The sequence below is a fragment of the Neolamprologus multifasciatus genome, chromosome 9 (genome assembly GCF_963576455.1).
Source record: "Neolamprologus multifasciatus chromosome 9, fNeoMul1.2, whole genome shotgun sequence".
NCBI classification, from domain to species: domain Eukaryota; kingdom Metazoa; phylum Chordata; class Actinopteri; order Cichliformes; family Cichlidae; genus Neolamprologus; species Neolamprologus multifasciatus.
Genome location: NC_140447.1, coordinates 15,637,722 through 15,653,561, shown reverse-complemented (window position 1 = coordinate 15,653,561; position 15,840 = coordinate 15,637,722). Strand labels below are relative to the sequence as shown.

The following is a 15,840-nucleotide window of genomic DNA, read 5'->3' as shown; positions in this document are numbered from 1 at the left end:
AGAAAATGTGACTTAGGTAACAACATCTGGATTAAGAGAAGTGACTCATAAGGTAATGGATGCTTTGCAAGGTCGACTCTTACAGCTTTATTTGTGAAAAGTGCTATAAAACATTTTCCTTTAATCCATCCAAGTGACTTTATTGTCCAGGTTTTGATATTCAGAAAATTGGCCTTTATAGTTTTGTTACGGTGTTCAGCACTGCATTGTAATGATGTCAACAGCAGCAGGACTTGGCTGTGAACTGTTATTAGACTGAGTGTTCCTTCTGCTGAAATGCAAAGATTATTGACATAATGGGGCTAACGGTAAGCCAAGTTAAAGTTATTTTACTGTAATGAGGGATTTTGTACTATGACAGCTATAAGATTTCTTTATATAGTATTTCTGGGATGTATATTTGCTTGCTTTGTTCCCCAAAACAAAGTTAACTTTGTAGAGGAAAGGCAGAAGAGGGATAGTGGATAGAGGAAGAGGACAGAGAAGATTCATGGATGTAGTGAGGATTGGTGTGACACAGGAGGATGCTGGAGACAGGGTGAGATGGAGGAAGGTCATTCGCTGTGGTGACCCCTAAAGGGAAAGTCTGGAGGAAGAAGACGTTTCTAAGATTTACATGAATTTGCACCTATTTCAGGAGGCAGTTAGCTGAGCAGAGCATAAAGAGTGCTCACCTTGCTTATAAAGCTCAGCATTTAACATGATAAATGTGGTCTGTATAATCTGTATAAAAACAGTATTTAAAAGCAAGATGTGGTTTTCGGGGTCACGGGGTTATGTGGGAAACTTTCTTAGCCATTGGCAGGGACTGCCTGAGTTTGTTGCCTTTGAAGGAGGTATTTCCTCCTGTTTTCAGTATTTATTCTAAGCTAAGCTAACCCTTTGTGGGCTTCAGCTAAATATTTTGCGTCTGTGCAAGAAAATGAATGTGTAAGTGTTTTCCCCCAGTGTTTCAGGTCTCAATGAAACAGGAAAACCAAAGCTAACTCTCCATATGGGGAGACTGGAGCATATCCCAGCTGACAGTGGGTGGGATTACACCCTGGGCAGGTCGCCAGGCCGTCACAGGGCTAACACAAAAACAAACACCCGCTCACATCCACACTTACAGTCAATTTAGAATCAACAGTTAGCCCACCATGCAGGGGCTCAGGAGACTGGAGCACCTGGTGAAAACCCACGCACACACCACACAGAAACAACCCAGACCTCCTCATGCTTTCTGCACCGCCATGAAGTGCATACGAGGTCTTCATGTTTCTGCCAGAGCTAAAGGAAAGTCAGCAGGTAACAGCTTTTTAAAACCAAATATGAGTAAAATAACAGAGATTTCTGTCACATAAGCTACCACTGACTTAACTTGGTGTGTTGTCTTGTCAACTTCCAAACGGCCATTCTGAACTAGCAAATGCTTTCAGATGATATGAAGCTCTAACACAATAATCAATTAGCCTCTTTGTTCACCAGGATGAAGCTTGTTTGTTTCATGCTGCCATTTAGCCTCCATTTAGGCATGCACCAGAAAGCAGCGTGTCTCTGCTGCTTTGTGCAGATACGTCGCTCACGAAGCGATCTCCTACGTGTAGCACGCTAATGAATGGACTCCGTGTGTGTATAATTAGTGCAGGGCCGTGTAACTATAACCTCTGCTGAGAAATGAGAGACTGCAACTCATATTCCATCCATCACCTCTCTGTACAAGCGAACAACCTTAAGGTCTGTTTGCGAATCAATACTCCTCTACAGCACATTGTCGTCTTTTTATTTTTTTTCCCCTCTCTGTGTGCTGCTGCTTTGGTAACAGCTATGTGAAAGGTGTGAGGGAGAGAATAGCAGTGAGGCTTTCAGTGCTATCATGTGGAAAGTGCAGAGGAAGCCAAAGATGAGGCTCAGGAAAAACAACACAGCTGTGCTGCAATTTGTGTGTTTGTCATTGAACAAAGACTGATTACAGTCTGGATTTTCCTTTTATCCCAACTCTTTGAGTTAATCTTAAATACACTATCATTAGTTAGCAAGAGTTTTTGCCCTTAGTCTCACACCTGTACCATCTCTGTGTGGTTCTGTTCACAGAAACAGAAAATATTAATTGTGTGGATAGTCGGATAATTGGTATGTCATCGGGGCTGTGGAAACATGACGTCCCAAATGTTTTAACACATATACATACATGTATTGTGTGGCTTTAAAATAGTAGAAACGTATTTGATATTAGCCCATAAAATCAGGAAAATATCCCATTTGCATTTTGAAACAGAATACAAATATAAGGATGCTGAAAAGCACGTTCTGATTATTTTAAAGGGGATTTTTTTTTTTAAAGTTTTAGTATAAGCAAGTAAATGTGTGCACTGACATTTTCAGGATAAGCACCCTCCCGCTTTCTTTTTCTTCCCTGACAGGCAGGCTAAAGGAGAAATTTACTCTTTTAGCTATGGATGCCACATTATAATTCGTTGTCATTTTCGAAAAGTTGGAAAATATAAGACATGACAAGTTTTAAGAGGAAGGATTTCATAACCTTTGTGAAACAGGAGGGAGATGCTTTTTAAATCCACAGAAGTCATATTTTTGATTCATGATATACACTACACGAGAGGGCCTGCTTGTTTTCAATTCCATTTTTATTAATGGACTCTTCCAGAATAGCTTTGCATGATTCACGCTTCAAAATAATGCTTGTTTATCCAAGTGGTTCGGGCTTGAGTGAATAACTGAAAAAATAAGATCCACCTTAGGATCTGACTTTTTCATTCAAACTTTCTGGACTAATAAAAACAACTGACACAGATGATTCAAATAAATTAAAAACAAAAAAACCAAACAAAAAACTCCACATTAAATAAAATAATAGGCTTGTTTTCAGCCTACATGGCTTTTAGTGAAATATTTACGACAGCAATACCTGAAGAATAATTTTCATGAAGGGCAAATTAACTGTCACGGTTTTCCTGAGATTTACTTTTTGATTTCTTGTATTTACAGTGATCTGAGACTCTGGGTTTACATTCTGTTTAACAATTATTCCTTGGTTACCTTCCTTATGGTTGTAGCTTTAGGTTTGTCATTAGGTTTTCTTAGTTTTTTTCTGATCTAGTTTCCTTTGAACATAGATATGTTGTAGAGTTTATTCAGTTCAATTTTATTAATATAGCACCAAAATCACAGGAGCAATCAGCTCAAGGAGCTTCACATTATGAAGTAAAGACCCTGCAATAATAGAGAATACCTCAACAATCAAATGACCATTCTTTGAGCAAGCACTAGGCAACAGTGGGAAGGAAAAACTCCGTTTTAACAGGACTAAACCTTCAGCAGAACCAGGCTCAGGGAGGGGCAGCCATATGCTGTCACTGGTTAGGGATGATGGGAGGAAGACAGGATGAAAAGCGTTAATTTCAGGATGGGATGGGGATAAGAGTTAAATTCTTGTTTTCCTGGTGTGCCCCGTAATTCTTTGTCCAGTCTTCGTCCCTGTGCTAAGTGTTTCTTGTTCTAGTTATGTTATATTAGTCTTTTGTTCCTTGTATTTATAGCACCTTGTCTCAGATTCTTCCACCTGTGCACCAAGCTGTTACCTCCCCCGTAGTTAGGACTTTGCTTCTTTATTAGCTTCAGTTTCCTTTTATCTTTGTCACAATGTGTTTGTCTCCTATGTGTTCCTCTCCATCCCCGTATTTGAATTCTGTTACATATTCTGTTTCTCTGGATTTTGGTCTGTTGTTTTTTTCACCATTGAAGGTGAACTTTATGTTAAACCCACCTGCCTATAGAGTCTGCTTTTGGTTCCAAATTCCTGCAAACTACAACAAAAAAATCCCCACAAACCCAGTGCGAGTTTAACTCAGTCAAAAGACTCTGATTCAGTCGCTTCACACAGAAATGAGAATTCTTTGTGCTCATCTTGCATTCCTACATCATTCTTTGCTTGCACTCAAAGATTCAGCAACGCTTGCTCCGAACAAATGTGGCAAAAGACAAACATCTACAATTTTATCTATCTTACTTTTGCTGTTACTTGCACTTTGCTCTCCATTCATTTTGATTGTTTGATAATGTAATAATGCAGAGACACAGAAATGAACTAATCCTGCCCATCATGCAAAAGCATGCAAGAAGATCCGGGGAATCAGCTCAGATATGATTTATGAAAGTAGAATTCAAACAATTTGCTGCAACATAATTCTGCACAATTAGCATCGTGTAAAAGAGACCGAGGACGGATCATAAGATTCATGAAAACACGGTCATACTATAATCAGTGTTGTATCTTATTAAAACAATGAAGTAAGTAGGAAGGTGATAATTAAGTCCAAATTGTCCAGTTATTACTGTAGCAGAGTGAGCACTGCTCATTCAGCCGGAATACTAAACACAGCATCATGGGAGACTGTGTGATGTTCGGGTCATGCCCTCTCACTTTCTCTCATTTATATCCAATCCTCTCTCTGCTCTGGTTACCATGGCGGCAAGAAGTTGGATTCATACAAATGCCGCTGAGGGCTGAAGCCTTTGAGGAGAGGAGAGAGCAGACAAGGCAAGGTGTGGATGGGCTTCGGTTTCACATGCACACCACTCCACTAGCCTCTCCAGCTGCACACTCATACACAGAGCACTACAGACACTAGGCTGCCTATTATAATCGGAGAGCAATTAGTGTCACAGTGCATCTTTATTACATAAATATGGATCCATAAAGAACAGGTTTTTTTCTGGATGTGGTGTTGGAAGCTTAACAGTCTTTAGACATAATAGACCTGATATGGTGACAACCAGATAAAGAGTGACAACCGGACTGGCTCCCCATAGGTTTCAGCAGACCTTGAACCTACCTGGAAACTAGCTTTTTAGGCAGTAAACACAGTGATGACATTGCAAAGGGGCCCCTCCCATTGTGTTTTCTGTCACAAGTCACACGCGTGTATGATTTCTGTTGTTGTTATTATGACACTGGATTAGCAATGCCCTTTGTTTTTGGTTAATGTGGTATCCTTAACTGTTATTCCTCGGCAGGTTCAGGCCAGTGCTGTGTAATATTCCCATAATATCGTTGCACAACACATTCAGTAAAGCTGGAGTCTGTACCTGGTCAATGCTTCAACCAAGCCGGTCACAGAAGGTAAAACAAAGTCAAGTTTAGCCACCTGTTGCTTGTAATTGGACCGCAATAGTATAATCTTTCATTTTGTTACACAGAGGATCTCAGTACTGCCATCAAGAAGAATCCTGCCACATCCCCTCAAACTCCTGCGATTTCTACATTTTATAATGTGCCACAGATCACTCATACCACCTATTCCTCCTCTATTCACCTGAGAATAGAGGAGAATACCCCTGAAACTGAGAATAAAAAATGTGGATGGGATGTGACACATGCACAAAGTCAGTAGTGTCATGATATAGCTGGTCTGTAAAAGATTCATTGATCTGAGTGGTGAGAGCAAACTGAGACGTTAAAGCTCTGGAATCCAAAACCACTAAAGTGGGCTGAAAAATGCCGAAATAAAAGCCAGAAAAAATATAAATAAAAGCTATCAGTGTCTTTTCAGTTTGTTTTTGCATAACAAAGCTTGGATTTGTGGAAAGTTTTGTATCTCTGGGCTAAAACACAAAATGAGACAAAGTTGCATAATTGATTCATTTACATTTCATCGTTGCTACGGGTGCATGACTGCTGAAAATAATCACGAGCCGTGCTAAAGCTGATTGTCTGTGTTACATGTACTGTGTGCATTAATAAGTGCTACTAACCTATGATCCAAGGCCGGCTGGCTGTAGCAACAGAAACACCTTCTTTGTAAACAGCTGTGGCTCAACTTGGCTGGAAAACTGCTGGCAAGCAAACTGGGAAGTGGAGTGGCTGGCAAATTTACTCTCACTCATGCACATTTGTGAAATAAACACAGGAAAGGAGGGGAGTTAGCAGGCTTCTGTGCTGTGTGACTAATAGAGTCTGTGAGCGGACTGACCAGACTGTCAATATGTTGTGGTTTCTAAACAGTAGAAGGAAAAAGAATTAGTCTGGGGTTAGTGGAGGCTAAAGGGGGCGTCTTAAAATATAAATAATTTTGCCATGCCAACCTTCTGAGCTCAGTTCCGTTGCATTTCTGCTAACCTGTCTTCAAAATCAGCCTCATTGAGTATCTCTTCTGAAGGAATTTTACTGCTAACTTTCTAACTGGTTGAGTTGTATATAGTGTAACCAGAAGGGAAGGCTGTTGTTTTCCATTATAAAAGTGATTTACCTCAGCTCCTGCTCATAACTCACGTCCCAACCCAGAGGGCAATTAGTGCTTTATTAGCTGTAACAGGGGAAATGACTCCCTTCCGTCACTCCGGGGAATTCTAACAAAAAAGAAAAAGTATTCATCAACCACAAAAATGCCAAATCCATTTATCTGTTTATCAGCTGTCAAGATATCAAACGTTAAAAAAAGCTCACTTTTTGTCTGTTCTTTACAAGATTAAATACATTTTCTTCCATTAATCCACACAGTGCATAACCACAATGCACAGAGTGACTCACAGTGTTTGTTTGCTGTTTGCGATGCTTTGTTTCCAGCACTGAAATGGCCACTTATGGGCAATTAGTCATGCTGAGTAGGCAGAGGCTTCACCTCCACCTCGTCACTGACTAACGCAAGACACTATATGTTGGAAAGGAAGTAAAGTGAGCGAAAGCATCGAGAGGAGGCAAATATTTTGTTCCTTTTAGGAGCTAGACTGCAGAGGGTTTAACACACAAAATATAATGGGGATTAAACAGGAGCTTTGATCCACTACTCTGAGGTTTGTAGTATTTTAGGCCTTTAACACTTACGTAGATACATGAAGCAATTACAGCCCCTACATGCTTTGAAGAATTATATTCCTGAGATTGAGAAGCATCTTACTTGCTGGTGTGCAACATCTTGCTGATCTCCTACTCAAGAGATATTCTCCTGCAAAGTCATGCTCTCCATTTTTATGCAAACATAAAGTGCACATTCATTCAACATTGCTTTGCAAAGGTCCTGCTCTTGAGTGAGCAGCCAGATTAAAGCACAATTTTGGAACTTACAGATATTCTGATCTTCCAGAACAGTTACATTGGAGGAAAGTGGATTATTTAAGCAATCTCCCATCAAAGTAATTGTGAGGCTGCCTTTCTGTTCAGCTTCTAAATGACCTCTGAAATGTCTCGTGGAAGAAGAAACCACCATGTTTGGTGGCAAGCATCGAGAGTAATGTACTGTACGAGTGGTCCCAAATGGAAAAGCTTCCCCAGGTAAAACTAATTCAAAGAGTAAAGTCAACAGGAGCAGGATATTTCCTCTGTTACCCGGAGGACACAGAGACAGGCTTAGGTCAATATATGGATCACTGAGGATATCCTGACTAGTGACTGTCGCAGGTGCAAAAGCAGTTTCCTCTTATGTAAGTACATCTCACTCACCTGTTGCCTACATGGATGCACAGACGTCACCGCGTTTTTTACCGAGTACATGTGAAATTGTGCAGAATGTAAAATACTACATTGCAGATCTAAATTCGGACATTCTCCATAAAGGCTTTTCATCTATGAAATAAACTTCCAACAGAAATGAAATTGATTCCTTCTTTTACGTCTATTAACTCTTTTTAAATAGAGGCCAAAGGTTGGTTTAAATGTAAAGTAAAGCTGCAGTCATTTTGATAAATTTTATTAAATATTTCACAATTATTCATTTTGGAGGTAATTGTGTGCATATCTTTTTTTGAGCTGTGTGTTTATTGTAGTTTTGTATTTATATTGTATTGTGGTTTTCTGCAGTTGAATGATGTAACTCTTGTTTGTGCATCACTGGGTATAAAGGCCCAACAGCAGACAGATAAATCAAATAAAGACATGAATTTATAAATCATATTCTTTTTACTACTGTTATTACTTACACTTATCTAAATGGATAAGCAGTAAAAATAATAATGTTTGGATGAGAATCACAGAAGATGCTAATCTTAGGGATTTGTGTAGTGCCACTAAATCACTCATGGGGTTGTTGTTTCGAGAACATCACCACCTCTGAATCTGTGAAGCTTTTGTATGTGAAAAACATGTTTTTTTAAATGACCTGTTCAAAAAAACATAGTGGTTTGTGTCTTCGTAAACTATGCTATTATATTATTATAGTAATAACTTGAGTGAGGTTACATTTTGAAGGCCCCCTGGTGGCTGAAGATGGTTAACACCCTGTTATTTTTTCCCTAGTGGGTAGGATTCACAATGGTAAGTGTTTTGTGCCTGTAAACTTCCACTTATAGTACAAATTGTTGTGTTTTCCACCCCCAAAAAAGTTACGAGTTTCCCTGACAAAACAGTCTTGGATCAACTCGCTCTGCCTGCTAAAAATGGGATTGTGATTCACAGACCATTTATATGGTTTTGAAGGGTGACATTTGCCAACGGACGAGATCATATACAGTGCAGCGAAGCCCTCAGAGGACAATAACCTGAAATGCCATCGCTGAGAATGTGGAGCTATAATCTGCTTCCAAACACATAAAGACAATGACTGTCACAGCAAATAATGCCCACACACAGCTGCGTTTGTGCACACATGAACGCTGTAACTTCAGCATGTGACATGGATAGAAGGGGGGTGTGCTTTGCCGTCCCCGTCGCTCCACTTCAGCCATAACTCCTCAGCAGGCTTTACCTGTTTGACTGCACATTCACACAACTCCTGTAGAAGATGACTGCACGAACATTCCCACAGTTCCCACTTGTGAACATGATGAGCTTATGGCAGCTCTCAACAGGACATTTTAACAATCTAAAACACCCCAGGCTCACCGACTTTGCTCACCTCAGATTTGAGGTAAATGCGGGGTCATATGGAGAGTGATTCAGCAGCAAAACATGAAGCATGCACATTAGAATTACCAAAGTGTAAAGCTTTTAATAAGCTTTTTACATGCACTCACGACCAGAGGATTTTGCACGTGAAAACTTAGAATGACCCTCAGCTTCACACTGGAGCTCCATACTAAGTGACCCACAATACCAGACTGGAATAGTACTGGGAGTCTCCATGCTTCATTCTCCTTCCTTGACTGCTTTCAGTTTAGTTTAATCCCTGTGATATGCATACTAACTGACTCTTGCATCCCCATTACAAGATAATTGCAGTTTATGTTATGCAGAGAATTGGCCATCCTGCTGAACTTGTACACACGGTCAATTTAGCACCCCCTACCTCACCTTTGTTATAATAGTCCACAGGTAGAACGTTTCAATATATTTGTTAGACATGTTTGCTTCCCGTGGTGTAATTAAAGCTTGCAGACAAAGCAAGTAAAACCACAGTTTAACAAGCCAGACAAGTTATTTAAAGCAATCTCCAAGCAATAAGCACTGAACCATAACAAGCACGCTTGGTTTCAAGTGAACCGCTGAATATCAGGCATGCAGTCACATTCACTCTAGTTAAAGAAGCAAAATGAATAATCCCCAACCGTGACCATCTAGAAATAATTGCAAAGTCCATTTATTTATACACCGGGGTTTTGCAGTGATGCACTTTATATGGTTTAATGATGTATTGTTTACTATAATTTTAACTGCAGTATTATCTATTTCAAAACAGAAGGTAAGTAATAAGTTTGAAGGTAACAAAAGAATAACTGACATTAATGATATTTCCAGTTTAAGGTCAGAAGTAATTTAATGCCAACAACCCATTTCAAAAAAGCTGCAGCATGTTTCTATTTTACTCTTTTTTTTTTTTAGCATCATCTGTGAGCATTTGTGAGCTGAGGTGAGGAGAACAGTAGCTGCTGTTATAAAAATAACACACATTCTTGCTTTTAATTGGGTCTCAGCTCCTCAACATTTCTAGTCGCAACACACCAAAAGACTTTCTCTGCAAAAGACATTATCTGTACAACATCTGTATATAGTGTTTAGTGTTAATTAAGCTTTTGCAGATGCCATGTGGACTAATGCATCGCCATACTATCACAGCCTTAGAGCTGGAACGTCTGGCTTATTTTTAGCCTGGAAATGATCTTTTAAAAATTATTGAGGTTCTAATTAGAATAATTAATTACACACATTTCCAGTTTGCGTCTTTGGGTCCAGTTTAGGTCTTTAGTTGCATTTGAATATGCAAAAAACATAACACTTTGACATTCACAACCCATTTTAAAGTCTGAATAAGTATAATTAAAGAGAGACTTGCCACTGCAGCAAGTCTTGAGGAATAGTTCTCCAGGATTTCTCAAGGTTTTTCCAGTCCTTCTTTGGACATTGGCTGCTTTTTCACTCACGCTCAGTCGAGCTCTTGTACCTCACCATTTTCACCAGTTTTTGTTTTTGCTTGTTAAGCCACTTAACACTGACCTATGAATCATTCAAGCATCAACAATGCACCTAACTCAAGGACTGAACCAGTGTCGTCTCTACATGTAACAGACAACTTAGCAAAAACCTTCAAGAACTTTGTAACTAGTAGCCGGTTGCTACTAAAAACACATAAGTTTCTCCCAATTCTTTGGTTAGATCAAGGGAAATTCTGATGTTAACACAATCTGACAGGGATAATTTTTCGTGCCAACAAGGTCATGCCCAAAAACCTTGACAAAAACTTGGCATATCTTAGCATTGTGTTCAGTGTATCCTTAAAACATTTAAGCAAATTGGACTTGTGAAAGACAAAATAAGAAGTGGAAGGCCTGAAAACTGTCTACAGCAGTAAAACCGTATTTGATAGTCATGTCCTTAAGAAATAAAAAAAGGACATCCATCAAAGAGCAGACAAAGGACTTGAGAGATGCTCTGGACTTTCAGTTGAAAGGTGAAATGCTCTTAGTGGAATGGTGGCTATCAAAAAGTCAAGAAGCCAAGGCTGCAATATCCCAGATTACTCAAGCACTGGACTAATTATCAGTGGTAACAGGTTTTATTAGTGATGAATCCAAATGTGAAATTTCTGGTTCAAATTTTCATCAATATGTACAGAGGTACGGAGGAGGCCAGGAGAAGGATGCAACAGTGAGTGTCTACAGCCATCTGTAAAACTCTTTCATAGTTTGGGGCTGATTTGGTGTCAATAAACCTAATTAGTATCAACGTAACAATAGTATTTCAGCCAGTGATGTTGACGATCATGTCAGAATTGAGGAATTCTGAACACAGAAAAGTACTATCAGATTTTGATCCACAATGCAACACTGGAATGCGTCTGATTGGAAAACAGCTTCCCTTTCAGGATGACAATGATTCCAAACACAGTGCCAATGCAGTAAAAGCATACCTGAACACAAAAAGCACTATCAGTCATGGATTGGTCTCAACGTTATTAGAGCAGAGTGGGATCATCTTAGCAAAGAACTGAACAAAAGGCAGCCAATATCCAGAGAGGAACTTTACATTTTCCTCAAGAAACCTGGAGAACTACTTAAAGGATATTTGACTAATAAGTGTATCTAAGTGTTAAAGGGCCTACTTAAAGAAATTACAAGAAAGCCTCCTTAATAGAGTTCAGGGTGTGTTGGAGAATGAATGAACATTGACGTTCAAGCTTGTCAGAATTGCACAACTCTTAAAAAACAAACAAAAACTTATATTGTGTATCTCCATCAATAATTGCACATGTTTTAATAAATGACTACCTCTATTTCCCCTTTTCCTTGCAAAATATGAAGAAGGGTGGCTCAAAACTTTTGAACAGTACTCTATGCCTGCAGATCAACGGTGGGGCCTCCATTTTTCCATACATATCTAATAAGTGAAAACAGGGTTTAGTATGTGCAATAAAATATGACTTTGAAAAATTGCCCTGGCAACATCTGCTGCAAATCCAGCATCTTTAATTACACTTAGAATAAAGTAAGCATCAGCACGGCTTGATTTATAATACAGGCGAAGTAGCCCGTAATTGCAAAGTTAGGTGAGCTCTTTATTTTGCAAAAAAGCATGTAGGGCAACAGCCCAGAAATTGTTTTTGTGAGGCACTAGTGTCAGCATTTCTTAAGACAGAGCACTAATACAGAGAACAAGCAGCCAGGTTTTAGTGCTCTGGTGCTTTGGCAGAGCACAAGGCAGGACTAATAATGGATACGCAGGAATTGGAATGATTTTCTAAAGTCCATCTGTTTATGAAAAACAATTTATATTCAAATCTTTTCTTGAAATGGGTTTTAAAATTAATTAATTAGTGCATTACGTAACTTATGTGAAAGTTAATTAAGCCAGACCATTGCAAGAGTGAAGTCATCTAACGATTTGATCCATCCGACAGAGACTTGGGACGAGCTGCCTCACCCTCTCTTTGGTTAATTGCACAGTGAATAGCTTTGTGAATGAAGCAGTCAGCCAACACAGCGCCTCCTCCCCGCCTCCTCCCCCAACTCTCCCCATGCATGAGCATCAGTGCCAACACTGGAGCTCGGGATGCCCAGGTGCCTGCAGAAAAATGAAATGTGATATTGCGTCAGCAAAGCGCGGAAACAGCCCCAACTAGTTTCTCTCCAACCTCGAAAATGTCATCCCTAAATATGAGTTCACGCTGTGCGCCACCAGGGAAGAATCAAAGTTTGGGTGCCAATCCCTTACCTCCCTCGCAGTGCGTCCTCCCCTCCCTCCTCCTTCTTCCTCCGTGTAATACAAACCTCGTGATCGCCCATTCAGCGGTTCCTACGTCCGCTGCTTTGGGGGTGGTGGTGGTGATGGGGGGTGGAAACACAATAAGCTGACTAACCGAGGGGCAGGAGAGGAAAAGTATCTGGGAGACGGACAGGTGTCGCGGAAGTTTACACTTGCAGAGGCGCATCCCCTCCGCGTCTTTCTCTCATTATCTGGAATAACGTGAAAGAGACTGTGACTGGCGGTCATTCGGCTCCCACTGATCCCGTGTAAGTGATTCTCCACACTGGCTCACCGAATAGGCGAAGAGGTGAACGTTAGGCCGTTATAATGAGCAGGCGTAAGAGGCAGGAGCCTCGGTCAGGTGCCTGATTTTGAGATGCACGATTTAACGGCTCGGCGATTCTTGCATACCTCAGTATGAAAATGCTGCCAGCCCAGCTGCTCGTGCGAGAGCTACAGGAGATCTTTGTTGCACAGATGTCATCATGCGATCGCAGCTAACGTGGCAGCCCGAGTGAGATGAGTATAGGTGCTGGTTTTAAATGAGGGGGAAAAATGCGGTATTTTTAGCCTGCGAGGTGCAGGTGAATTTGCATCATCACAAGTGCTGGAAACTAAAAGCACGTCCAGGCAACGCACGGCGTGACTCATCTCTTTAAATTGAGAAACTAAGACGCTTCGGATTAATCAGAGTAAGCCATCAAAAAACAACTAAAGTCACATTTTTGAGTCTGAGCCACTGCAAGAAGGAAAAAAACTTTAATCCCCAGGAATGTAAGCTGGAAAAATCCTTACTTGGCTGCTACTCTGAGTTTGGTGTGCAGGTACAGGGAGCTGTTTTTCAGTGCAGCTGTTTGTGTTGCTTTGTTGTTGTTGTGGTGCTGATCGTCACCTGTTGAAAGTAACATTTGGGGACACCTGGGTCACTTGGGCGACACTCCCCCAAATATTTAATGAATGAGTCTGCTATTCTGAGGCGTTCATTCAAAGAAAAATGAAGATCACCCAGCAAAAAATCACACTTAGTGCTCATGTTACAGCAGTTCTCAACACTTAGTCACATCCACAATTACCCAGGCAGATTTAATCAGCACCTGTTTTTATTTTAACACTTCACTTCAGGTTAATGCCTTGTGTTGTGTGTCTTCACGGTCTGGTCTCCGCAGCCTCTTGTCTTGCTCTGCATAAAGTGGTAATTGGCCTGTTAGTGATAGATGTGACACAGCAGGTAGATGTCAAACAGAGACGAGTGATCGAGAGCTCAGTGGAGATTTTAATGCTCCCACGGTCTTGATGTTAGAAAATTCTTTGGCAGAGTTAACATTTGGTGCCATATTGACCATGCATGGCTGCTTTGGACCAGCTGAGCTGTGGGAAAACAGGCCATGCTTTTTAAGCCTTCTCTTTCCTTTTATTTTGGTTGATTATGTTCATAGAAAGTAGAAACAAGATGGTTTTTTAAGCAGCAGTAAAATCACAGAAGTTACCAGTAAAATAAAATTCAAATATTCCCGTGACAGTGAGCCAGCATGCGTTGTACCAGGACCGGGGGACTGAAGCAGGTTAATTGAATTTACACAGCTTTAATTTTCCTAGTTTATCTACTTTGGCATAGATAGAGTTTATAAATGGCAACAATGGAAATAGTAGAAAAATGATAGAATGGTCAAATATGATGTAGTTAATATTGCTTTTTGTCAGTGTTGCTGCATTCGCTGCTCCCAAAGTGGCATTTAGTGTTAATGTGGGGTGAGTCGTTGCTGAACCAGCTAACGTCCTTAATCTTAATTACCCTCTTGTCTGTGGTTTATATACTGCATTTCCTTTGTGTCAAATTATTGCATTTATGCCATCCTATCATTATATCACAGATCATCTCTCCCCAAAGGAGGTTTGTTTTGTTTGTGAAGAGTCATGTTTTAATATAAAAAGTGATGGCATTTTATTGGCATTGAAGATTGATACTATACCCAGTTGTGTAATGCAGTAGACTAAGTTTGTTAGTTTTTACAACATTACGTTAATGATTTACTTCACAAAGAAAGCAGTTCCTGTCCAATTACTTTTGTGTTACTCTGCAACATGGCCCGAGATGCATTGTCTCACAATTACCAGTTAACAATAAAAGGCTGAGGCTAGATGCCCACACACAGACACAAATCCCTATCCAAATGAGGACACGTACACTCTTTTAAATGTACGGGTTCTGAGGTAAAACTTACTACAGCGTTGGTGATGCTATTGTAGAAACTGAGGCTACAGTACTACAAGCCTGACTGTTTATCATGGTTGCCTCTCTGGGTTTGCCATTGCATTGCAAGTTCTTCACTAGTAGCTTTGTTTTAAAGTTCCCTTGCTGATGATTGCAAAGAGTCAATGTTCCCTTTTAGTGCAGTAAAAATGGAAGCAGTTTTTATCTTTCCACTCCTCAAAAGTTGTAGACTGCTCTACTATTTTTATCTTCCCTGCAAATTAACTGAAATCATCTGATTGTAGCACAAAGGCTCAGGAAAAGTGCACATTTGATGATTTCTTCCTTTCCCCCCATCATTCAGATAATTGAAGAACTCATGCAACACAAGTAACAACTTAATTGTTTGAATTTAGCACCATAATGGCTCATATGTACTGAGTTATATGCATTTTTTTCTCCAGGTGTTTCTAATACCAATTCTGCCGTTGCCTTACACGCTTCTCTTTCCATTGTAGATTTTAGGTTGAATCGATATTCTCACAAATTCATCTCTAATGGCAGATCTGGTCATGTGGAGCTGTTTAAAATGTTGTTTTGACATGCAGGATTCACTGTATCTGTCCTAAACTAAATCTGGTGCCACAGTTTTTATTGCTTCTCTTTTCTCTCTCTTGGCAACTCTTGATGTCATCTTGACAGATAGTGGTCATATCCCAGGTAGCAAAAACACCTTGAACACGTCTGTTTCTGCTCGCACGTGGCTGTAAGAAGACAAATGACCAAAGTTATACACTGAGAAAACAGTGAGCTGTCACTCTAAAGTTTCAAGCACAGTATAAGACAATTTCCAGCTCACATTCCCATTCAAAGCTGCATCACACACACAAACTGACTGATCTGCAAAGTCAGTCCGCTGCATTTACCTTCTGTCCAAAAAGTAATTTCAATGAAGTCATCCTCAATGCACTTACCTCAAGCTGTCACAAAAAGCTGATGCAATGGAGAGTGTCTAAAACAAGCAGTTCATTTAGCGCTTGGC

At 40.1% G+C, this 15,840-nt stretch overlaps 1 protein-coding gene across 1 annotated transcript in view; it reads left to right on the top strand.

The window, feature by feature from the left end:
• Window positions 1-12,474: 12,474 nt before the first annotated feature.
• Window positions 12,475-15,840, top strand: part of myripb (myosin VIIA and Rab interacting protein b) — a 123,299-nt gene continuing 119,933 nt past the window's right edge. The window contains exon 1 of the mRNA XM_085173508.1: window positions 12,475-12,873. The gene's annotated coding sequence lies outside the window, so the exon portion shown is untranslated. The remainder of the gene's footprint in view (window positions 12,874-15,840) is intronic.